The sequence below is a fragment of the Neoarius graeffei genome, chromosome 13 (assembly GCF_027579695.1).
Source record: "Neoarius graeffei isolate fNeoGra1 chromosome 13, fNeoGra1.pri, whole genome shotgun sequence".
In the NCBI taxonomy this organism is placed as follows: Eukaryota; Metazoa; Chordata; class Actinopteri; order Siluriformes; family Ariidae; genus Neoarius; species Neoarius graeffei.
The window spans coordinates 35,847,342-35,873,040 of NC_083581.1; the positions used below are offsets into that span (position 1 = coordinate 35,847,342).

General features: G+C 42.9%; 2 long non-coding RNA genes across 4 annotated transcripts; both read left to right on the plus strand.

Moving 5' to 3' along the window:
• Positions 1-1,088: 1,088 nt before the first annotated feature.
• On the plus strand, positions 1,089-7,947 carry LOC132896660 (uncharacterized). Its single transcript, XR_009656129.1, has 3 exons — positions 1,089-7,087; positions 7,602-7,658; positions 7,852-7,947. It is a non-coding gene; the product is annotated as an uncharacterized LOC132896660 (long non-coding RNA).
• Positions 7,948-8,077: 130 nt separating this feature from the next.
• Positions 8,078-25,272, plus strand: LOC132896659 (uncharacterized). 3 transcript variants are annotated; one of them, XR_009656128.1, is made up of 4 exons: positions 8,078-8,105; positions 17,373-18,019; positions 24,285-24,386; positions 24,512-25,272. It is a non-coding gene; the product is annotated as an uncharacterized LOC132896659 (long non-coding RNA). The 3 variants fall into 3 exon arrangements; XR_009656127.1 differs by lacking the exon at positions 8,078-8,105 and adding an exon at positions 15,211-15,516; XR_009656126.1 differs by lacking the exon at positions 8,078-8,105 and having other exon boundaries at positions 15,211-18,019.
• Positions 25,273-25,699: the final 427 nt, after the last annotated feature.

A 25,699-nucleotide genomic window follows, 5' to 3' on the forward strand; every position in this document is an offset into this window, starting at 1 on the left:
GTTACCACTTGGTTAAAACTTTTCTTGCATGTCTTCACGGGTGTGTATCTCTGATGACGATAACGTGCTGTATTTAAATGCTTTATTCAGATCTTCCACAATAAATCCCGGTTGAAGCAGCAGCCGATTCCTCATCAGTCATTTCACACACAGCAACCCAGAGTCGGAGGCGTGGCGCATATTCATAGATATTAATTGGCTATATGTTGAATAGCCGGACAAAAAAGAAACGAGTTACTTCGCGTTAACTTTTACTTTCAGATGACAATAAAAACATTGTGTTTTATCGGCTATTTTATATCTTGGAAATGTATTTTCTCACACTGACCTTATGCAAACCTTTATAATTAATATTTACTTCAATACTATAATTTTAGACACATCCAACAAACAACTGGGTTAAATATTTGAGTGAAAATGATTCATAGTTAAACACACACAGAAAAAAGAAAAAAAAACTGACACTACTGGTTGTATAATTATGCAAATCCAACTTTAATGAAGCATTTGACTGTGCCCAGAATTAACAGATCACATTCAAACTCATGTTCAGATATAATTTTCATACACCTGTCATCAGTGAAAGGCGGCACGGTGGTATTGTGGTTAGCACTGTCGCCTCACAGCAAGAAGGTTCTGAGTTCGAGCCCAGTGCCTGACTGCATGCTCTCCCCGTGTCTGTGGGTTTCACACTATGAGTGTGAGTGGTTGTTTGTCTCTACGTGTCAGCCGTGTGATGATTTGGCATCTTGCCCAGGGTGTGCCTCGCCTCTCTGGGACAGGCTCCAGCTTAGACCCTGCACAGGATAAGTGGTTATGGATGGAATGTGAAAGCGGAGAAGCTTGCTGCCTTTGAACGACGTCACTGCCGCTGTGCTGGAAGGCATGTTCCACCTGTGTTGCACTTTATATTGGGCCAAAAGTATATTACATATTATAGCCAAAATATCTGGTAATTTTGGGGGCCTATAGCAAACAGTTATAATAATAATAATAATAATAATAAAGTACAGTAAATAGCCCTATTCCACAACTGTAGTAATCCATATAACTTTAAAAGACGAAATGACTTTTATTTCATAACAATAAAGAAGAAAAAACACTGAATTAAAAGGAGTGTCCAAAGTTTTAACCGGTATTGTACTTTAGACGAGTTTGTTTTGCTTACTCTCCCTAATCAACTAATAGCCATGAAAACGGTGGTTCCCTTTGGTAGTTTTGATGAAATCGTTTTGTTTTCCAAACGCTTCCTCTTTTTCTGAGCACCGCTGCAGTAGCTTCGTTTCATTTTTGAACAAACAGTCAGTTCACCACGCCAAGGCCTTTACACTTAATAATGGAGTGATAGTGGAGAAGTTATAGGTCCGGTCTTTATAAACTCCTGATACAGGAGGAGGCGGGTTTTAGTTCAAGTTAATTTAATTCACCTCGGTTTAGAATAAGGACGGATACGTGGTGAGAGACAATGATTTAGAAGATGTCTAAGGAAGGTGCACTCAGTCATCTGTTCGTGCAGCGTCAGGGGCTTTCCGTCAGGAACATCTGGATGCCGGTTCACACGCCCCGGCTCCGCCTCTCCTCAAACAGCAGAGGAGGCGGGTTTCTGCCAGTTGCTCGCCTCCTCTTTTGTCACTCCGGCCAAATGCTGAGGAGGGACAGTCACGATTGGTGGTTTTCGGTTGTTACAGATTGTACGCTCCGAGGGGTCTTTCCGGAAGTGCTACACCAACATCTGAAAGGCAAAAAGCACCACCGGCTGGAAAGTGTCCATTGTAATGCCATCGATCACAGGCGGATTGTCCTACTGCTGGAAAACTTCCCCGCTGGACAGAGATTAGTTCAACACCGCCGTCGAAAGACTCAAAACCCCGATGGTTTTCACTTCAATTATTTATAGGATAGTCTTTCTTTCTTTCTTTCTTTCTTTCTTTCTTTCTTTCTTTCTTTCTACAGTTTTGCTCTCTCTCTCTCTCTCTCTCTCTCAATGGTTCCTGAGTTTTTCGACATCGCCATTTGGAAATATGACACCGTCGTTGGAAAGCGGATGTGAAACCTGTCGTAATGAACGGATGATTTTATTCAGCTAAGTTATTTATGCTCACCATATATAATCAACTTTTATTTTAGAATTCTGTTGATTTTTGTTCAATCGATCGTTATTTTCCAAATCATATTGCATGTGAGAAAAACATAAACAGCCGTATTATCATTATAAGCTATTATATTGTATTTATCCTGATATGATTTCAGTATCTTGTCTTTTTGTACATGTTTCTGTTTCGGTAACGGGAAATATGCCTGCGTATGTTGTCTAATGTTTGATTTCTCTATGTGACACTATCAAAATAAAATAAAATAAAAAATACAAAACAGTGGAACATTGAGTCCTGAATATAAAGGGCTGATGCCGCGGGGGGAAACGGTTTGTGTAACAGTGCCGTCGACAGGTGAAGGATAACCGTCTTTTCTCGGTCATTATGGTCTCCTGGGTCTTTATATTCCGGCCCGAGATGAGGCTCCAAGCAGTGAGTGTCTCATGTTGTGAGCGCAGAATAGTCGAAGTTGCTGCTCCTTTTGCGCGTCGTCGCTCCTGGTCGCGCACAGTCACGTGTTGCAATATTTGTTTATTATGTACAACTCAAATAGTTTAAAATGCAAATGAGAGGCGCTGTATAAGGTGGACATGGAGTATTTGTGCCACAACACGAGGAATCTAAGCGCATTGTCTCAACATTTCTTCAAACGAGTTCACCCGCTCAGAGCAGAGGAGGTGAAGTTACAAGTCCATCTATTATACAGACAGGACTGTGATTGCAGATAAAATGAGAAAGTCTGCTGCTATGTGCTGTGCAGTTCCTGTCGAGCTGGGAGTGGCATAACCCGCACGATGGTGTAAGCTCAGCCCATTCTGAAAAACACACGTCTTGGTTTTCAGAAATACTTTCCCTGAAGTGAGGTTAGATACTAATCCAGTGTAGTGGGGACTGAGACGCCCATAAATGAAGCATCCTGATGTCATTTTAGCATAGCGACTTTTAGAAAGGAATAATTAATTAGCGTAAACTACAAAAACAAGCAAAAAACAAACAAACAAAAAAACTAACTATAATTTCTGAACTGTACATTTATGAGGCGTTTTATGGGCCTTTAGTCGCTTGGGACTCGAAACAGTGACCTCCCTTTGTCTAATGGTAAATCCGCCTCTCCAGTGCACTAAATCGCGACCCAGAGGAAGAAGTGGCTCTCAGTGGCTGGAGTTTCTCCCAGACAGTGCGGAGGGACAAAATACCTCAGATCAGGGAGTATCATGTATAATAGATATTGAATATCTTTTTTTTTTCATAATCCGAAAAATATCCCGAAAAAAGTTGTAGTCTATCTCCGAAAAAAAGCGGTCCAGTGGAAATCAGTTCGCTTCTCATTCACTTCCTCATGGCGATGGCGGACTGATCAGCTGCCGCAGTGTCTTTCTAGCGGCAGATCCGAAATGTCCTCACCCGCTTCCAGTCCGGGCTCAGAAAGAGAAAAGTTACTCAGCAACTGCCAGAAATGGAGCAGGGCGGACAGGTCGGTTTAGAAATAGATTCAGCGAGCGGGCGGAGCCAACTACCTTTTATGTCGGCCCTTTTATGGTCATCTACGTCAGTTTAACGCACATCTTCCAGAGGGTTGGCAACCTTTGGTGCGAAAGGAGGAGCTGATATACCGGTAATGTGCACCATTCTCAGCGATCAGTGTTCACTCAGGGAGACAGTGCACCACTGCACATCAGTCAAACTCATCTCATCTCATTATCTCTAGCCGCTTTATCCTGTTCTACAGGGTCGCAGGTAAGCTGGAGCCTATCCCAGCTGACTACGGGCGAAAGGAGGAGCTGATATAATGTGCACCATTCTCAGCGATCAGTGTTCACTCAGGGAGACAGTGCACCACTGCACATCAGTCAAACTGCAAAACAAATAAGAAACAGTAAGAGACCGTGGCTGGAAACGGATATGGCAACAAGTAAGCTGAATATTCTGTGTTCTTTAAATGAGTAGATATTTGGTATATGAAAATTTTAAATGCAGAACTGTCAGAATTAGACTGAATAGACTGTTGCCTTAAAATAAAGATTCCATTATATATATATATATATAATATTTTTTTCCTTTTATGAGCAACTATTATTAGTCCACTCAGTAGCCTATGGAGTTCATTCAATCCAAATGTTTGTGTTTAGAGAAATTGCATGCATCACTGTATCAGTATGGATTTATAACATTCTGTATGCACATTATGGATACTCCAGAGCCCTCCAGCAAACATCATCAATAATCAGGATTACAAAATGTATTCCTTTGTTTCCTCCATTTATTGACTTATTGTATGTGATCAAATGTATGCCTTGATGAATAACTACACTTGATACAATTACATAGTGCACTGCAAGAAATCCGCTAAGTGTTTTTGGTTTCTTTTAGGCATTACACATTTATTAGAAAACACAGCAAATGTTCAAATATTCAATTTAAATACTTAGCAACAGTATCAATAAATCCACACATGAACAATAGCAATGATATCTTTGACCACAGCTAATGTGCAAAATATTAAAGTTAAATACTTAACAATATCAACAAATCTACACATGAACAATGGCAAAACATCTAGACTTAATTATACAATAAAGCTACCTATGAAAAAAGGTGATTTTTTTTTTCACACACAGTGTGATATCCGGACTTCATAATTTATCACACCTGCTCCTGCTTAGCAACTTCTAGAATGTACACCTCTGTTGCGCACATAGAAAAACTGCCAGCTGATCTAAGCTGCGCTAATAGGTCTGCGCATACACGGAGCTACACATTTCACGCGTCCCGCTCCCAGAATCAGACTGTACCATTAGTAAAAAAGGATGGAGGGGTGAAATGACAATATCATAAATAATTAAAGGAAAAAGTTATAGCAAATCATAACCATGTATAATTTGCATATTTTAACAAATGAAATGAAATATTTTATTTCAAAAACTTACACAAGGCAAGACTATTAAAATAATATTAATATCCCTCACAGGCCCCCCGTCAGTGCCAGGCCCTTAGAATCGTCCTAACTTTCTCCCCCTAGCGGCGCCCCTGTGTCTGAGTGACAATAAGACTGTGCATTTTTCGCGGACTCTAACCGACTGGGGGGAGCTACCGGTGTATCTGCTCCTTTTGTTTTTAATTTAGTTTTCAATAGTATCAGCGGAAATTTGTCAGAAAGATACCACGAACAAGTACACTGTTCGTGAGAATCAACCAAAGTGTATATTGCTAGTGGTTTATGTGTCGCCCCCAAATCGACCGCAGCAGCGGAATAAACAAACTTACTCAGTTTCTCCGCAGTCACAGCCCTGTTTGTATAATCGATGGGCTGTGAACGTGTGACTGTATAAACCGCCGCGCGGCTCCAAATGCGCCGACCATCTTCAGACAAACAGACCGATTTTAATAAGAGATTATTTCAAAAAGGAAACCTGTCGGCTGTTTTCGGATTGAATTATGACTCCAGCTCAACACATCTGTGACAGTAAGATTAATCTGCTTCTTTAATATGGTTTATCTGTAGTTTAGGCTGAGAGTATCATGAGCCATACAGAATAGCAATATTGATTAATCTCTTCAAAACACTGTTGTGCTTCTGCACGGAAAAAATAGTCAAATTTATTTTAACATTGGGCGGCATGGTGGTGTAGTGGTTGTCGCCTCACAGTGAGAAGGTCCGGGTTCGAGCCCCGTGGCCGGCGAGGGCCTTTCTGTGCGGAGTTTGCATGTTCTCCCCGTGTTCGCGTGGGTTTCCTCCGGGTGCTCCGTTTTCCCCCACAGTCCAAAGACATGCAGGTTAGGTTAACTGGTGACTCTAAATTGACCTTAGGTGTGAATGGTTGTCTGTGTCTCTGTGTCAGCCCTGTGATGACCTGGCGACTTGTCCAGGGTGTACCCAGCCTTTCGCCCGTAGTCAGCTGGGATAGGCTCCAGCTTGCCTGCAACCCTGTAGAACAGGATAAAGCGGCCAGAGATAATGAGATGAGATTTTAACATTTTTTTTATAACAACCTCCACTCTTCTGGAAGGCTTTGCAATAGATTTCAGTGTGGGGATTTGTGCTCATTCGGTCACAACTGTATGAGTGAAAAAGTGACCTTGTGTGCAGTCAGTGTTCCAGTTCATCTGAAATGTGTTCAGTGGGACTGATGTGGACACGAGAGTTCTTCCACTCAAACCTTGGAAAACCATGTCTTCATGGAACTTGCTTTGTGCACAGGGGCATTGTAATTCTGGAACACGCTTCAGCGTGAGAGGGGAAATTGTAAAGCTTCATCATACAAACACATTCTAGACAACTGTGTGCTTCTGACTTGATGGCAACAGTTTGGAGAAGAACCACATGCAGTGTGATGGTCAGGTGTCCACATACTTTTGGCCAGATAGTGTAGATTAGACACCTGAGTAAACGGTGCGTGCCATGCGATCAGACACTGAACTAAAATTGTTTATATTTATGTTTGTTTGTCCCAAAATGAATGTAACATCTGGCTGATGTGTCAGTCATCACCTAATTTTGATGCGCACGCTCTAAAGGCGACAAGTTAAGGCTCTGATATTTTAATGAGTTTGATTCAATCAATCAATCAATCAATCAATCAATCAATCAATCAATCAATCTTTTATTTCAATTAGATATAAACAAATATATGAGTCTCACTGGCTGTTTGTTAGCGCTGTAGCTATTTGCTACTAGTCGCAGAGAGGTTCACACTGCATGATTCATCTGAATATCAAACATGCTTGAAAATCCTGGAGCCTCGGCGAATGCTCACGGACTGAGAAACATCCTGTCGGTGAACGGTGCGCGTGAGCAGTCCACGGGAGCGCGCACTGAGGAGTCGCCGAACCGGTGATAGCGATGATGGAGAGGAGACTTAGCGGCAGGAAAAATAAACAGTGATGATGTAATGAATTTTTTTCCTTGCTTGTCCTTGACTCAGGTGTATGTACTGCAGCGCTTAGCTTTGTGTCTGAGATCTGCGAGAGGCTCGTGAACGTCTTTACATGTGGAGGTGTGTGTCTCAGTCACCCACAACATTTCACACTGAAGATGTCCAATATCAGTATTTTAGTGTGTTTTTATTTGCCTGGGATGGAGCCTTTCTGGAATTCCTTGTCTGAAGAAGAAATATTCAAAACACTTCAGTAACGCTCCAAATGAAATCAGGGTAAAGTTCCTCAAATCCATCTGTCAACTTCATGTTACAGTCCATGGTTTTGGAATGGGCACATATGGGTGTTATGGTCAGGTGTCCGCATACTTTTGGCCATGTAGTGTTCATGTACAGTATATGCATGTTTGCTGTGAATGATGCTGAGAGAACCACAACACTACAATAAGGGACTTTCCAAAAACACGACTATTAAACTATAGCTACATGAAGTCGAAAACAAAGTCAGCTTTTTTTTGGTGCATGTGTCTTCAAATACATTCAGAAAAGGAAGAAGCAAATGATATTTCTAATCTGTTTGTCTGAAAACCTCAATCCATTTTCATATTTTTTCATCGTAATTTCTTCTATGTAGGAGAAAAGCATGATAATGATGCAGCACCAGAGGGCTCAGAAAAGTCAGAAGAAGAAGGTCTGTTCATTAAATTTGATGGTGTGGTGGTCAGATAAATTATGGTCTCTATTTTAACATCAATATCTTTCAGCACTACCCTTTTTTCTAACTATGTGACTGCCAGATATAAAACACATCAGTTTCTCTTTTGGAGCAGTAAATGTAAAATGGTGCCTTTGGTGTGTGGCAATTCGAAATTCTCTGTTTCTAGGTGTTGGACTTTCAGTGGTGGAGACTGAACCAGCAGGGACCCAAAGCTCAGTGTGTCCTTTCTTCTCCAGAGATCCATGAGACACCTCCTCAGTCATGGCACGTAATGAGAAGATCATCTCTCTCTAAATAAAATACAAATTATAAATTTGCTATTTATTTACTGTAGATTTCTACTGAACTTGTATTCACCAGTCTTATATTGTGTGTGTCTCTGTGTCTGTGTAGGGATCCCGACCCTGATGCCACTTCAGTGTAAGTCTTCCGTGTGTCCTGCTGCAGTCATATCATCGACTTTGTGTGCATTTGATATCACGATGTGACCCAATCATTTATTTGTTGCTGGTTTCTCTGTGATCATATTTTTCAGGATGAAATGAAGTTGGTTTATTTGTTTAGCGCTTTAGAGAAAAATAGATTTTAAACACATGAAGTAATTCTATCGTTAAATGTATTCATCCCCAAAGAGCAAGTCTGAGGTGATGGTGACAATCTCTCTCTCGAGTGTCTCGCTAGTCTCTCTTTCTCTCTCTCTTTCTTTCTCTCTCTCTCTCTCTCTCTCTCTCTCACTCTCATTGCTCTCTCTCCTCTCTCATGTGTGTGTCTCTCTCTCGTGTCTCTCTCTGGCTTGTCTCTCTCATGTCCTTCGCTGGCTTGTCTCTCTCGTGTGTCTCTTTGGATTACGATGTAAAACTCCCTGAGAAGACATGAGGAAGAAACATTGAGAGGAATCAGACTCAAAAGGGCATTACTCAGGGTTTTTTTTGTGAACTTTGCTAAACAGATCTTTGTTGTCAATATTCTAGAACCTCTGTTTACTAGTTGGTGTTGGCTGTTTCATTTTCATGCTGAAAATGTTTTTCAACATGAGAAGATAAACTTCATATATTCGTGCTACCTTGTAATGTTCTTTTTATAGATACATCCACAAAGAAAATAATATGCAAGTTTATCAAAAGAATTTTAATTTGAACCCGTTCACCATTTTGACAAGTCAGTGGGAAAAAACTGGGAGTGACGTCATCAGAATGAAATTATTCAGAAATCATCAGGAATTATTATACATACAGGACACTTTTTTGAATGAAAACGTATTCTATTGCTTTCTAGTGGGTTTCATTCATTTGGTTTGATAGCATGCAATGTATTTATCATATCGCTTTACGTGTATTACATCACTCGACACACAATGGAGAATGAGCGTGCAATATTGTTCCAATATCGCAGGTTGTCAAGACAACATGATGTCACATGTCGGAGACGTAAAACTTCCACGCTAATAAGCAACTGTGACAATTTGTAAACAAATATGGCACCAGAGAACACGCATTTGGACTCTGCAGTGCACGCTCCTCCACCTTATACAGCGCCTCTCATTTGCATTTTAAACTATTTGAGTTGTACATAATAAACAAACAATGCAACACGTGACTGTGCGCGACCAGGAGCGACGACGCGCAAAAGGAGCAGCAACTTCGACTCTTCTGCGCTCACAACATGAGACACTCACTGCTTGGAGCCTCAACTCGGGCCGGAATATAAAGACCCAGGAGACCATAATGACCGAGAAAAGACGGTTATCCTTCACCTTTCGACGGCACTGTTACACAAACCGTTTTCCCCCGCGGCATCAGCCCTTTATATTCAGGACTCAATGTTCCACTGTTTTGTATTTTTTATTTTATTTTATTTTGATAGTGTCACAGAGAGAAATCAAACATTAGACAACATACGCAGGCATACTTCCCGTTACCGAAACAGAAACATGTACAAAAAGACAAGATACTGAAATCATATCAGGATAAATACAATATAATAGCTTATAATGATAATACGGCTGTTTATGTTTTTCTCACATGCAATATGATTTGGAAAATAACGATCGATTGAAGTGAAAACCATCGGGGTTTTGAGTCTTTCGACGGCGGTGTTGAACTAATCTCTGTCCAGCGGGGAAGTTTTCCAGCAGTAGGACAATCCGCCTGTGATCGATGGCATTACAATGGACACTTTCCAGCCGGTGGTGCTTTTTGCCTTTCAGATGTCGTTGTAGCACTTCCGGAAAGACCCCTCGGAGCGTACAATCTGTAACAACCGAAACAGAACCTACCAATCGTGACTGTCCCTCCTCAGCATTTGGCCGGAGTGACAAAAGAGGAGGCGAGCAACTGGCAGAAACCCGCCTCCTCTGCTGTTTGAGGAGAGGTGGAGCCGGGGCGTGTGAACCGGCATCCAGATGTTCCTGACGGAAAGCCCCTGACGCTGCACGAACAGATGACTGAGTGCACCTTCCTTAGACATCTTCTAAATCATTGTCTCTCACCACGTATCCGTCCTTATTCTAAACCGAGGTGAATTAAATTAACTTGAACTAAAACCCGCCTCCTCCTGTATCAGGAGTTTATAAAGACCGGACCTATAACTTCTCCACTATCACTCCATTATTACGTGTAAAGGCCTTGGCGTGGTGAACTGACTGTTTGTTCAAAAATGAAACGAAGCTACTGCAGCGGTGCTCAGAAAAAGAGGAAGCGTTTGGAAAACAAAACGATTTCATCAAAACTACCAAAGGGAACCACCGTTTTCATGGCTATTAGTTGATTAGGGAGAGTAAGCAAAACAAACTCGTCTAAAGTACAATACCGGTTAAAACTTTGGACACTCCTTTTAATTCAGTGTTTTTTCTTCTTTATTTTTTGAATTAAAAGTCATTTCGTCTTTTAAAGTTATATGGATTACTACAGTTGTGGAATAGGGCTATTTACTGTATTATATTATTATTATTATTATTATTAACTGCTTGCTATAGGCCCCAAAGATAACCAAATATTTTGGCGATAATATGTAATATATTTTTGGCCCAAAATAAAGTGCAACATAGGTGGAACATGCCTTCCCGCACAGCGGCGGTGACGTCGTTCAAAGGCAGCAAGCTTCTCCGCTTTCACATTACATCCATAACCACTTATCCTGTGCAGGGTCAGGCTGGAGTCTGTCCCAGAGAGGCGAGGCACACCCTGGGCAAGATGCCAAATCATCACACGGCTGACACGTTGAGACAAACAACCACTCACACTCATAGTGTGAAACCCACAGACACGGGGAGAGCATGCAGTCAGGCACTGGGCTCGAACTCAGAACCTTCTTGCTGTGAGGCGACAGTGCTAACCACAATACCACCGTGCCGCCTTTCACTGATGAGAGGTGTCTGAAAATTATATCTGAACATGAGTTTGAATGTGATCTGTTAATTCTGGGCACAGTCAAATGCTTCATTAAAGTTGGATTTGCATAATTATACAACCAGTCTAGTGTCAGGTTTTTTTTTCTTAAACGATTCTTTTTTTCTTTTAAATTTTGTTGGTTCCTATAGTTTGTGTGTGTGTGTGTGTGTGTGTGTGTGTGTGTGTGTGTTTAACTATGAATCATTTTCACTCAAATATTTAACCCAGTTGTTTGTTGGATGTGTCTAAAATTATAGTATTGAAGTAAATATTAATTATAAAGGTTTGCATAAGATCAGTATGAGAAAATAGAAAAGCTAGAATCCAAAGACACAGGAATCTCAATTCTCCGAGCCGTGGCACAAATACGCCATGTCTTTGAGATCAGTCATAGCACCAGGCCCGGCGCCGTGGGGGGGCGAAAAGGGGCGTCGCCCCCTCGTGGCTACAGCCCCGCCCCCTCAACGGAGACTCAGATCACTTAATTGTTTTCTTAATTGTTATTGTGTGTGTATGTGTGAAATGCTGACACAGCCGCGCACACACAGACCTGTGATAAGGACAAGGGGAGGGGTCGTGCGGGCGGGGGTTTTACATGTAGTCTACACTCAGTGCCGTATTAAGCCAATGCAGTGCCCCTGGGCACTATACCTCAAGTGCCCACACACACACCCTGCGCGCACGCGTTCAGTAACCTCCTGCACACACTCACAAACCTTGTCCTTTGCTGTCAAAAATAGTAGCATATACATAAATAATAGTACACATAAACAAGGTCATTCTTCCTCATTGAAAATGTATTAAGTAGGCTACATCAGCCCATCAAATTCACTGAAAACAACCAACGATATGCATGTAGGCATATTGAAATGTCTTATTCAAAAATGAGCAGCATATATTTGTATGTCTCAAGGGGATCCTCGTCGTCGCCGACCCCTCGGCTAACACTGGCTGTGGTTGTAGCATCTCCCCGGCTACTGCTAGCAGGGCCATCTCCCTCACTAGCATCGCTGATTTCACTAGCTTCGGCTTCAGCGCTGGTAGTGACAGCAGTTGTCTGTTTTTATAAAAAAAAAAAAAAACAATCTAACACTGGAACATTTTTAATTGCAGCACGCCTGGAGTCTTTTTTTTTTTATTATTTTCTCTTCGCACAACCACTCAACTGATGTCTGCCCATTTTTCATTTCTACCGCGGTTTTTAAAAAAATTGATGCATTTCACCGGAGGTGGACTGGCTCAACTGACAGGTTGAGGAAAGGGGGGTTAATGGTCACATAGGCCACTCTTGCTCAGAATTATGATTATTGTTGTTGTTCTTATGAAATTAGTGTTCATAATGAATTATATATGACTATTTAACAATGTCAAGTGTATAACCATTTTAAGTGTACAAACATTCATGAAAAATATTTTTAAAGTTTCTGTCATGTGGTGCCCCCCACTGGCTGTGAGTGGTTGGTGCCCCTGGGCACTGTGCCGCAGGCCCATATAGTTAATCCGGCCTTGGCTACACTTACAAGTGCACTGTCTCTGCAATATGCAGTCAGTTAATGGGAGTAGTCTTTCCCCCACCGAATTAAACGAATTCAATCACAATATTGTGAATCCATTTTCCTTCTTTGCAGGCTAAGTTTATCTCCGTTTATGTTGGTGTATGTGTTCATATATGGTCCGCTTTGTGCGCAAATAGCGTAAGAATATGTGTCGTTCACCCCGCCATGCAGCGGGGGTGAAAATTCATCACTTCAGAGTGTTTTGTCCCCTACACGCCTAAACTGGGATTGCGGATTAAGTGGTTAGCGTTGACTCGGTGCGAGTCAGGAAGGCTATTACTGGTGCAGCCGCGGGGTCTGTTGATTTTTTTAAATTATGATTTTGGCCGCCGAGCCAAGTACCTTAGACTTGCATTGACATTTTGTTTTCATGCCGCGGAGCTATTTGTATGTATTTTAAATGTAAAGGACTTGCCTGTAGGTTTGTGTGTGTTGTTTTATGTTTGGCATCTTTCCGGTTGTAACGTGTGTCTGTGAGAAAATTGGAGGGGTGGGTTAACAGGTGGGCACGGGTGTTGATAAAGCGCAACTGCCCTGGTAATATGTCACATGATTTTCCCGGACTAAAGCAACCTTCGGGGCCGTGGTTTTGTGGTTGGCGCAATTGATTGAAACACGTTGTCAGACCGCCATCACTACTACACACTATATGAAAAATATTTGCCCCCTTGCGATTTCTAATTGCCCCCTTAGTAAACTGTTCCTGGCGCCGGGCCTGCATAGCACTCAAAATAAACAAGCCCAGCGAGAGCCGAGAACTGTTTGATAACAACTAAAGTCCGCTGACTTGATATCAGCCTGAGTGTTCTTTCATACGATGATCGGTGTATTGAGAGAGAGAGATTTGCCTTTGCATTATGGCCCAAGGTAAAGTAAGTACCCTGATTTCATAGTTCGAATTACGGGGGGTACTGGGGGGGGTACTATACCCCCCCAATGAAGACCCAGTACCCCCCAAAGAGACAAAAATATAAGTTTTGGGGGGGTCCGATATTTTTTCTGATATTGTGAAAAGGAATATATAATTCAAACCAACTCCCATTCGGCATTCTTATTGTAGGAACATTTTAATGTAAATTGATTTCAGACAGGGGGCGGCAGGGTGGTGTAGTGGTTAGCGCTGTCGCCTCACAGCAAGAAGGTCCTGGGTTCGAGCCCCGGGGCCGGCGAGGGCCTTTCTGTGTCTGCGTGGGTTTCCTCCGGGTGCTCCGGTTTCCCCCACAGTCCAAAGACATGCAGGTTAGGTTAACTGGTGACTCTAAATTGACCGTAGGTGTGAATGTGAGTGTGAATGGTTGTCTGTGTCTATGTGTCAGCCCTGTGATGACCTGGCGACTTGTCCAGGGTGTACCCCGCCTTTCGCCCGTAGTCAGCTGGGATAGGCTCCAGCTTGCCTGCGACCCTGTAGAAGGATAAAGCGGCTAGAGATAATGAGATGAGATGAGCTCATGTCACATCTTTATACGTTGAATTACTTACCCACTGAGGCCAGAAGGCTACAGTGGATGGACGTTAACGTTAGTTACCAATGTTAGTTAGCAAGATAAGCTAAGTCTCTATTTAAATCAAGCTTATTACAGTGTGGTATAGAAACGATTCTCATTTCAAAGGAGAAGAACTCCATATGTTTCCATTCTCATTTTATCATGAATAAATTGTGCCCTTCTGAAATTCATTTGGCACATAGGCCAATCCTGTGTGTGTGATTATGCACAAGAAGGTGTAGGCCTAGCTAAGCCTGTAAAATTACATTCAGAACCTCTGGGGACTGGGGGCAACATAAAAAGAGCCAGGTAGTAGGCTAGCCTAGGGAAAATAGTACATGGATGTTTTCTATTGTTTTTACTTACATTCCTTTTGTATTATTTTTAAGATATTCATAGTTTCATCTGAGTACCCTGTTTGAGTTTATTCACAGAGACAGTAGGCCAAACATGAGGAAAAGAAAAGGGCCAGACATCAGGCATTTTTTTTGGTGCTAAAAACGTAGTAAATATTAGCACTAATATCTACAGACAATTACAGTACAAGTGTAGGTGCAGTTAGGTTTTATACACTGTTCATGTGAATAAAGAAAATGGGTTCCCAGCAGACAGGAGAGGCACAGCAGGACGAAAGAGAGTAAGACATTCAGCAGGACTGTTCTGTGTATATACTGTATGTGACTCATTTGTAGTGTTGATACCCAGTTTGTTCTGACAAAGAAGGTTATCAGGTTGTACTGCTGTTTTTCTTCTGTGGTAGTACTGTATGGTTTGTCATGCTTCTTAATGACATTAAAAATTATTGTTCAGAGTTATTGTGTTGAGTTACTGACACCGACTTCCATAGACGAGACAGGACAGGACCGGGGGGGACGATTGATATGATAGTGGACCATGATGGTACCCCCCAATTATGGTGGGGTAATTCGCACTCTGCCTGATTTTGTTGCTACTCCTCTGACAATAAACTCAACCAAAACACATAACTCGATATAAACATTTTATTTATTCCGTTCAGCTTTAATATACACAAAACATGAATTCAAAGCTGCAATCCAGTCTTATTATCATTATCTGCAGTGTACGGCAACTCAGATGACGTCAGGAGTTGCGTGTCTTTGTGTGTGTGTCCGTGGCGAGAAAGACAGTCCGACATCGCCATGAGAAACGAACGGATTTCCACTGGGCTTTTTATTTATTTTTGGTCGCCGCTGCTTGAAGACCTTTAATATTCACCTTCACTCCATAAAAAGAAACGCCACAGAGTTTTAAACGAGGCTTCATCCGGATGGCTGTCCATACAGCTGTGTTTGTTTATTTTATGGGTCATTATGATGGTGTTGTTTTGGGGTTGACCCCAGAGAGAAAGATGTTTTCCTGCTTCTTTGTATCATGACCTGAGGTGAGCTTACAAGCAGCGTTTCTGTGTCTCCTCAAACGCGTTCACTTTATAAACAATCTGTTGACTATAACACTTCCTGTTTCCGCTTCGGAGAGAGACTACACCTTTTTTCGGGATATTTTTAGGATTATGAAAAAAAAAGAGATTCAATGTCTATTATACATGATACTCCCTGATCTGAGGTATTTTGTCCCTCCGCACTGTCTGGGAGAAACTCCAGCCACTGAGAGCCACTTCTTCCTCTGGGTCGCGATTTAGTGCACTGGAGAGGCGGATTTACCATTAGACAAAGGGAGGTCACTGTTTCGAGTCCCAAGCGACTAAAAGCCCATAAAACGCCTCATAAATGTACAGTTAAGAAATTATAGTTAGTTTCTCACTTTTCGCTGATTGTCTTCCTGAAATGCCGTACGCTAAAATGGCATCAGAGCGTCTCAGTCCCCGCTACACTGGACTGGTCCATGATCTTACCGCGCTGCTGCGGAAATACTTCAGAAAGACAGCAGCGAACAAGTGTGAAGGCCTTGGGGTGGAGTACAGAGTTTAAACAACAAGACAAGCGGCGCTGAGAAAAGGAGGAGGCGTTTGGGAAAACCGTTCTCTTTCGACTTCACAAACGCACCGCCTCTTCTCAGTATAAAAGCGCACAGACCAGATGAAGGCACGATGACGTTTTGCTGCGTTTTCTCGCAGTTATAAACCGCCGCGCGGCTCCAAATGCGCCGACCATCTTCAGACAAACGGACCGATTTTAATAAGAGATTATTTCAAAAAGGAAACCTGTCGGCTGTTTAAGGATTGAATTATGACTCCAGCTCAACACATCTGTGACAATAAGATCAATCTGCTTCTTTAATATGGTTTATCTGTAGTTTAGGCTGAGAGTATCAAGAGCCATACAGTATAGCAATATTGATTAATCTCTTCAAAACACTGTTGTGCTTCTGCACGAGAAAAATAGTAAAATTTATTTTAACCTTTTTTATAACAACCTCCACTCTTCTGGAAGTCTTTGCAATAGAGTTCAGTGTAGGGATTTGTGCTCATTCGGTCACAATTGTATGAGTGAAAAAGTGACCTTGTGTGAGGTCAGTGTTCCAGTTCATCTGAAATGTGTTCAGTGGGACTGATGTGGACACGAGAGTTCTTCCACTCAAACCTTGGCCAACCATGTCTTCATGGAACTTGCTTTGTGCACAGGGGCATTGTAATGCTGGAACACGCTTCAGCCTGAGAGGGGAAATTGTAAAGCTTCATCATACAAACACATTCTAGACAACTGTGTGCTTCCGACTTGATGGCAACAGTTTGGGGAAGAACCACATGCAGTGTGATGGTCAGGTGTTCACATACTTTTGGCCAGATAGTGTAGATTAGACACCTGAGTAAACGGTGCGCGCCATGCGATCAGACACTGAACGAAAATTGTTTATATTTATGTTCGTTTGTCCCAAAATGAATGTAACATCTGGCTGATGTGTCAGTCATCGCCTAATTTTGATGCGCGCGCTCTAAAGGCGACAAGTTAAGGCTCTGATATTTTAATGAGTTTCATTTCAAATCAGAGTCTCATTGGCTGTTTATTAGCGCTGTAGCTACTTGCTAGTAGTCGCAGAGAGGTTCACACTGCACGATTCATCCGAATATCAAACATGCTTGAAAATCCCGGAGCCTCGGCGAACGCTCGCGGACTGAGAAACATCCTGTCGGTGAACGGTGCGCGTGAGCAGTCCACGGGAGCGCGCACTGAGGAGTCGCCGAACCGGTGATAGCGATGATGGAGAGGAGACTTAGCGGCAGGAAAAATGAACAGTGATGATGTAATGAATTTTGTTCCTTGCTTGTCCTTGACTCAGGTGTATGTACTGCAGCGCTCAGCTGTGTGTCTGAGATCTGCGAGAGGCTCGTGAACGTCTTTACATGTGGAGGTGTGTGTCTCAGTCACCCACAACATTTCACACTGAAGATGTCCAATATCAGTATTTTAGTGTGTTTTTATTTGCCTGGGATGGAGCCTTTCTGGAATTCCTCGTCTGAAGAAGAAATATTCAAAACACTTCAGTAACGCTCCAAATGAAATCAGGGTAAAGTTCCTCAAATCCATCTGACAACTTCATGTTAAAGTCCATGGTTTTGGAATGGGCACATATGGGTGTTATGGTCAGGTGTCCGCATACTTTTGGCCATGTAGTGTTCATGTACAGTATATGCATGCTTACTGTGAATGGTGAGTCAGACGCTGAGTGAACCACAACACTACAATAAGGGACTTTCCAAAAACATGACTATGAAACTATAGCTACATGAAGTTGAAAACAAAGTCAGCTTTTTTTGGTGCATGTTTCTTCACATACATTCACATAAGGAAGAAGGAAATTATATTTCATATCTGTTTGTCTGAAACCCTCAATTTATTTTCATATTTTTCATCATAATTTATTCTACGTAGGAGAAAGGCATGATCGTGATGCAGCACCAGAGGGCTCAGAAAAGCCAGAAGAAGGTCTGTTCATTAAATGTGATGATTACACTGTCGTTGTTAACATGTATCAAGTCTGAGTTTGATGTATGTATGAATGTGTGTATGTATTTTTCAATATTTTCAGTACTATGCATTACAGTATAAAAAACATTCATTCAAAAAATAAAATAAATTCACAGCTTATAAATTACTGAGATAAAACCATCACAGTTTGGACTTAACTGAAGACACAGAAGCAAGTTTCTTCAGGTTTGAAAAAGCTTAGTAATCAGTTTGCTAAAAGCCCAAACAGATGCCATTTTGTTGACAAACACATGGCTAAAATCCTGCATTGAACAGGATGAAACAGTGAAATAGACTAGAGTGCAGTTTACTGTTGATAAAATATTGGAACTAATAGTGTCGTACAATATACTGTACAACCCCAATTCCAAAAAAGTTGGGACAAAGTACAAATTGTAAATAAAAATGGAATGCAATGATGTGGAAATTTCAAAATTCCATATTTTATTCAGGATAGAACATAGATGACATATCAAATGTTTAAACTGAGAAAATGTATCATTTAAAGAGAAAAATTAGGTGATTTTAAATTTCATGACAACAACACATCTCAAAAAAGTTGGGACAAGGCCATGTTTACCACTGTGAGACATCCCTTTTCTCTTTACAACAGTCTGTAAACGTCTGGGGACTGAGGAGACAAGTTGCTCAAGTTTAGGGATAGGAATGTTAACCCATTCTTGTCTAATGTAGGTTTCTAGTTGCTCAACTGTGTGAGGTCTTTTTTGTCGTATCTTCCGTTTTATGATGCGCCAAATGTTTTCTATGGGTGAAAGATCTGGACTGCAGGCTGGCCAGTTCAGTACCCGGACCCTTCTTCTACACATCCATGATGCTGTAATTGATGCAGTATGTGGTTTGGCATTGTCATGTTGGAAAATGCAAGGTCTTCCCTGAAAGAGACGTCGTCTGGATGGGAGCATATGTTGCTCTAGAACCTGGATGTACCTTTCAGCATTGATTGTGTCTTTCCAGATTTGTAAGCTGCCTATGCCACACGCACTAATGCAACCCCATACCATCAGAGATGCAGGCTTCTGAACTGAGCGCTGATAACAACTTGGGTCATCCTTCTCCTCTTTAGTCCGAATGACACGGCGTCCCTGATTTCCATAAAGAACTTCACATTTTGATTCGCCTGACCACAGAACAGTTTTCCACTTTGCCACAGTCCATTTTAAATTAGCCTTGGCCCAGAGAAGACGTCTGTGCTTCTGGATCATGTTTAGATATGGCTTCTTCTTTGAACTATAGAGTTTTAGCTTGCAACGGTGGATGGCACGGTGAATTGTGTTCACAGATAATGTTCTCTGGAAATATTCCTGAGCCCATTTTGTGATTTCCAATACAGAAGCATGCTTGTATGTGATGCAGTGCCGTCTAAGGGCCCGAAGATCATGGGCACCCAGTGTGGTTTTCCGTCCTTGACCCTTACGCACAGAGATTCTTCCAGATTCTCTGAATCTTTTGATGATATTATGCACTGTAGATGATGATATGTTCAAACTCTTTGCAATTTTACACTGCTGAACTCCTTTCTGATATTGCTCCACTATTGGTCAGGACAGAATTAGGGGGATTGGTGATCCTCTTCCCATCTTTACTTCTGAGAGCCACTGCCACTCCAAGATGCTCTTTTTATACCCAGTCATGTTAATGACCTATTGCCAATTGACCTAATGAGTTGCAATGTGGTCCTCCAGCTGTTCCTTTTTTGTACCTTTAACTTTTCCAGCCTCTTATTGCCCCTGTCCCAACTACTTTGAGATGTTCTCCTGTCATGAAATTTCAAATGAGCCAATATTTGGCGTGAAATTTCAAAATGTCTCACTTTCGACATTTGATATGTTGTCTATGTTCTATTGTGAATACAATATCAGTTTTTGAGATTTGTAAATTATTGCTTTCCATTTTTATTTACAATTTGTACTTTGTCCCAACTTTTTTGGAATTGGGGTTGTATAATCTAACACTGAGATGTGACTTCCTCAGGATTGTTAATAAAATGTTCTGAAAATATTTGAAAAACCATAATTTTATTACAGCTGTGGGAGGTGAATCATCTGTCTGTCTGATTTCTCATTTGTTTTCCTTATCTTAAAATAAACATGCAGGGATTTGAAATATAAAATGTGTCTTTGGTAGACCGTCGATCCGACAATGTCAATGTGCAGTGGGCCTCCTTTCGTGGGCACGGGTGTGGCTGAAGAGACCAATTCTGGAGACACACACTCGTGGGCAGTAAGGGCATTGGAACGTGGCTGCTGCAGGAAGGGAGGATGTTGAGGCCTTTCTTCTTTCTCTTGCTTGGGTGATGTGGTCATGGCGACTGCTTTTAAAGTTGTCCTGGGCCTGCCGGATTTGACTACGCCATGCTGGTCTGTCTTGTGCACAAGTCTCAAGGTCTTTTGCAGGGATGCCGACATGTTTCAGGCTGTCTTTGATGCAGTCTTTGTACCGTTTTCTCGGTCGGCCCCTGGGTCTGTGGCCCTGCCTCAGCTCTCCATAGAGTAGGTGGCGAGGCAGTCTGTAAGGCTCCATGCGAATGACGTGACCAGTCCAGCAGAGTTGAGCCTTCAAGACCATAGCTTCTATGCTAACTAGGTCTGCTGTGTCCAGGACTTCGAGGTTCGTCTCTCGGTCTTGCCACTTGATGCCCATGATCGACCATAGGGATCTCATGTGAAAATGTTCAAGCTGTTTGATTTGTTTCCTGTACAGCATCCAGGTCTCACAGCCATAGAGGAGACTTGTGATCATGACAGCTTTGTACACTTTGATTTTTGTCTCAAGCCTGATGCTTTTGTGACTCATCACACAAGATCGAAGGCGACCAAGAGCCTGACTGGCTTTGCTGATCCTGGCAGAGATTTCCTTGTCGAGGGAGCCGTCACTGGATATGATGCTCCCGAGGTATTTGAAGTTCTCAACGTTTTTCAGTGCAGTAACTCCAATAGAGATGGTGGGGGGAGGGTGCACAGTAGGGCCTGGGGAGGGTTGGAAGAGGACTTCTGTTTTTCCTAGGCTGATTGTCAGGCCGAAAAGTTGGGAGGCTTCTGCAAACTTGCTGACGATGAACTGGAGGTCTGCTTCTGTGTGTGCCATCAGTGCACAGTCGTCGGCAAACAATGCATCTGTCACAAGTCTCACCATTGTTCGGGTCTTAGCATTCAGCCGGCGCAGGTCAAACAGAGAGCCATCTAACCTGTACTTAATGTAGATGCCTCTGTCGAGATCTCTGAGGGCATGGTTCAGCACGCATGTGAAGAACAGGTTAAACAGGACTGGGGCGAGGACACAGCCCTGTTTGACACCGTTTGAAATCTCAAAGGGAGCGGAAATGTCACCCCCAGCAAGTACAGTGCCAACCATGTCGTCGTGGAAGAGGCGGATGATGGTAGTGAATTTCCTCGGGCAGCCAGGCTTGGCAAGGATGACCCACAGCGCTTCTCTGTTCACCCTATCAAAGGCCTTCGTAAGGTACTGCACTGAAAAGCGTTGAGAACTTCAAATACCTCGGGAGCATCATATCCAGTGACGGCTCCCTCGACAAGGAAATCTCTTCCAGGATCAGCAAAGCCAGTCAGGCTCTTGGTCGCCTTCGATCTCGTGTGATGAGTCACAAAAGCATCAGGCTCGAGAAGACTCCGTAAAGATCCATCCGCTGCTCGATGCACTTTTCCTGGACCTGTCTCACCGAGAAGATCATGTTGATGGTGTTGCGGCCTCATCTGAAGCCACACTGGGACTCTGGCAGTGACAGTTCTGAGATGGCACTGACAAGACAGTTCAGGATGACCCTGGCAAGTATCTTCCCAGCGATAGAGAGGAGGGAGATGCCGCGATAATTGCCACAGTCAAATTTGCTGCCCTTGTTCTTGAATAGAGAGACAACAATGGCATCTCGAAAGTCCTGTGGCATGGATTCTTCTTCCCAAATGCTGCAAAGTATCTCATGGAGTGTGTCCAGGGCCATTGGACCGGCTGCCTTGTATATCTCGACTGGGATGCCGTCCATGCCTGGCGCCTTACCCGAGTTCATCTGCTTCACTGCGGCGGTGACTTCTTCAAAGGTGGGTGGCAGGTCAAGTTCCTCAAGCACTGGCTTCTCTGGGATTACGTTCAAAGCTGTAGGGTCAACTGTGGATGGTCTGTTGAGGAGGGTGGAGAAATGTTCCCTCCAGCATTGTGTGAGGCTGTCCTTATCTTTCAGCAAGGTCTGACCATCTGCCGACAGCAGTGGGGTTGTGCTGGGTCTCTGTGGTCCATACACGGCCTTGAGCTTGCTGTAAAACTCCTTGGAGTAATTCAGGTCAGCGTAGAGTTGAACCTTTTCAGCTTTTCTGTCTTGCATTGCTCGCAGTTCTCTCTGGGCTTTGCTTTGGAGGTGCTTGAAGCTTTCTTTCTTGGAGATGGAAGATGGGTCATTCTGCCAGATGATGTAGGCATTGTGCTTCTCCTCTAAGAGTTTGTTGATTTCAGCATTGTTCTCATCAAACCAGTCCTGATGGACACGCCTCTGCAGGCCTAGAGTGGTTTTGGCTGACTGTCACCGTGTGCTTGAACTGGTTCCATTGTTCTGTTGGGTCACCAGTCAACGGTCCTTGAACAGTCAGAGCGTCGTCTAGGTGGGATTGAAATTTCTCTTTTGTGGAAGGGTTCAGTAGCTTTGTGAGGTTGAAGTTTGGGCGAGCAGTTTTGGGCTTCTTGCGATGAACCGTGGCTATGTGAAGGTTGAGGATTGCCCTCACCAGCCTATGGTCAGTCCAACACTCTGCTCCTCACATGGCTCTTGTGATCATCACGTCCCACGCATCCTGCCACCAGACAATGACATAGTCTATGAGATGCCATTGTTTGGACCTTGGATGTGGTCTTGTACTTGTTGGCCAGTCTAAAGAGGGTGTTGGTGATGGTGAGATCATTCTAGCGATAGCGAATCCAACTCCATGTTGTCTGTCTTCAGCTTCTGCCTTTCCTTTCCAGAAGAAGGTATAGCCCCCATCTGGTTCACAGATTGCTCCTTCTTCAGCAAAGCGGGTTTCACTGAGCACGGCAATGTCGATCCTGTATCATGCCAATTCTCTAGCTACCAGGGCGGTTCTTCTGTGAGGCCTTGCTATATTCTCTCTGTCTAGCAGGGTGCGCACGTTCCAAATGCCAAGGATAATTTTCTTTGTTTTTTCTTTTCGACCGCTAAGAGGGTTAACTGCCAGCCGCGGCATGCTGGCCAGTTAGTGAATTAGGGCAGGCAATGTTTAGGCCACCTTTTCTAGGCCCCTCCCTTACTAGGGTGAGCAGTGCTGTCCTAAAAAGGGCTGCTCAGTCACCAGGGATGCTGCCGAACTCCACTGCTGCCCCAGGTACAATGAAGGATGATCATCTGTCCCAGGCCGCCTACGTGCAGGTTTGAGGCTACGACTGCCAGTAGTAACCACTACCTGTCGCTTCACCCCGCTCCCGTCGCCACAGGACTTTCAGGAGAAGTTGAGAGGAAGGAATTGGGGAAAGGAAGGGGGATCTGCACATAACCTGTGCGTGAGTTGGATTTTGGTGGGGAAGCTGTTGCACGGGAACAACCCCACCCTCTCGGCCGCAGAAGCCAAGGTCCAGTGGCACAAGGAAGTGTTACAACTGGGGGCCTCCTTGGCTGCAGTGGATGACCAGGACTTCTTTAGGTGCTGTGTCCATGCTCTAGGCGTTCCACAATGCTTGCTGCCACCGCCTTCACAACCGTTGGATCAACAGGAGATCTCCTCTGTTCGTTCTGCCAGGAGTCAGTCTCCGCATGCAGTGGGGCTGACACCGCCCAATTCTAATTCGCTGAGGGTTTGGAACCCATCGGCTACCCTCACCTGGTTTAATAAGCCCGCCAAGGCCAGTGCCCAGGGTGTGGCTGCTGTTGCATGCGACAGCTAGGTGGAGCCACAGGTGAGAGCTGAGTGTCAGGTGAGGACCAGTAACAGAAAAGCTGTCCTAACAAGGACATGGCAAGCCCTCCTGCTAAAGGTACTACCTCTTCCTGGACACCCCATACACCCCATACATAAAATGTGTGGTGTTCAGATAAATCATGGTCTCTGTTTAACACCAATATCTTTCAGCACTCCCCTTTTTCTAACCATGTGACTGTAAGGTATAAAACACATCAGTTTCTGTTTTGGAGCAGTAAATGTAAAATGGTGCCTTTGGTGTGTGGCAATAAGAAATTCTCTGTTTCTAGGTGTTGGACTTTCAGTGGTGGAGACTGAACCAGCAGGGACTCAAAGCTCAGTGTGTCCTTTCTTCTCCACAAATCCATGAGACACCTCTTCGGTCATGACATGTAATGAGAAGATAATCTCTTTCTAAATAAAATACAAATTATACATTTTCTGTTTATTTCCGGTAGATTTCTACTGAACTTGTATTCACCAGTCTTATATTGTGTGTGTCTCTGTGCCTGTGTAGGGAACCTGATCCTGATGCCACTCCAGTGCCAGTCTTCCGTGTCTCCTGCTACAGTCATGTAATTAACTTTGTGGGCATTTGATATCATCACGATGTGACTCACTCATTTGTTATTTGTTGCTGGTTTCACTGTGATCATATTTCAGGATGAAGTCAAGTTGGTTTATTTGTATAGCGCTTTTAAGAACATTGTTGCAAAGCAGCTTTAGAGAAAAATAGATTTTAAACACATCAAGTAATTTTATCGTTAAATGTATTCATCCCCAAAGAACAAGTCTGAGGTGATGGTGACAAGCTCTCTCTTGTGTGTCTCGCTAGTCTCTCTCTCTCTCGCTCTCTCATCTCTCTCGTGTATCTCTCTCTCATATGTCTCTTTGGATTACGATGTAAAACTCCCTCAGACGACATACGGAAGAAACATTGAGAGGAATCAGACTCAAAAGGGCATTACTCAGGTTTTTTTTTTAACTTTGCTAAACAGATCTTTATTGTCAATATTCTAGAACTTCTGTTTACTAGTTGGTGTTGGCTGTTTCATTTTAATGCTGAAAATGTTTTTCAACATGAGAAGATAAACTTCATGTATTTGTGCTACCTTGTGATGTTCTTTTTATTATATAGATACATCCATAAAGAAAATAATATCCTAGTTAATCAAAAGAATTTTAATTTTGAACCGGTCACCATTTTGACAAGTCAGCAGGAAAACATTGGGAGTGACATCATCGGAATGAAATTATCAGAAATTATTATACATACAAGGCACTTTTTTGATGGAATAAAAATGTATTCTTTTCCCTTCTACTGGGTTTCATTCATTTGGTTTGATAGCATGCAATATATTTATCATATCGCTTATCCTACGTGTATTACGTCACTCGACACAATGGAGAATGAGCGTTGAATATGGATTATGATACTGCATGATTGTCAAGAGAACAAGATGTCACACGTCGGAGACGTAAAACTTCAGCGCTAGTGAGCGACTGTGACAATTTGCAAACAAACATGTCCTCCAGGTTTGCTTCATTATAAACAGAAGATTTTGAGAGAATTTTGACTGCCAGGTAGTGATGTTGCGCGTAGTGGTTGATGTTGATTTTAAAAGTAACTCAGTAAATTACACGAGGAAATGAATACTTGAGGCTGAGTGAAAAATACTTTGGCGCACGTGCATGGAAGAAGAGT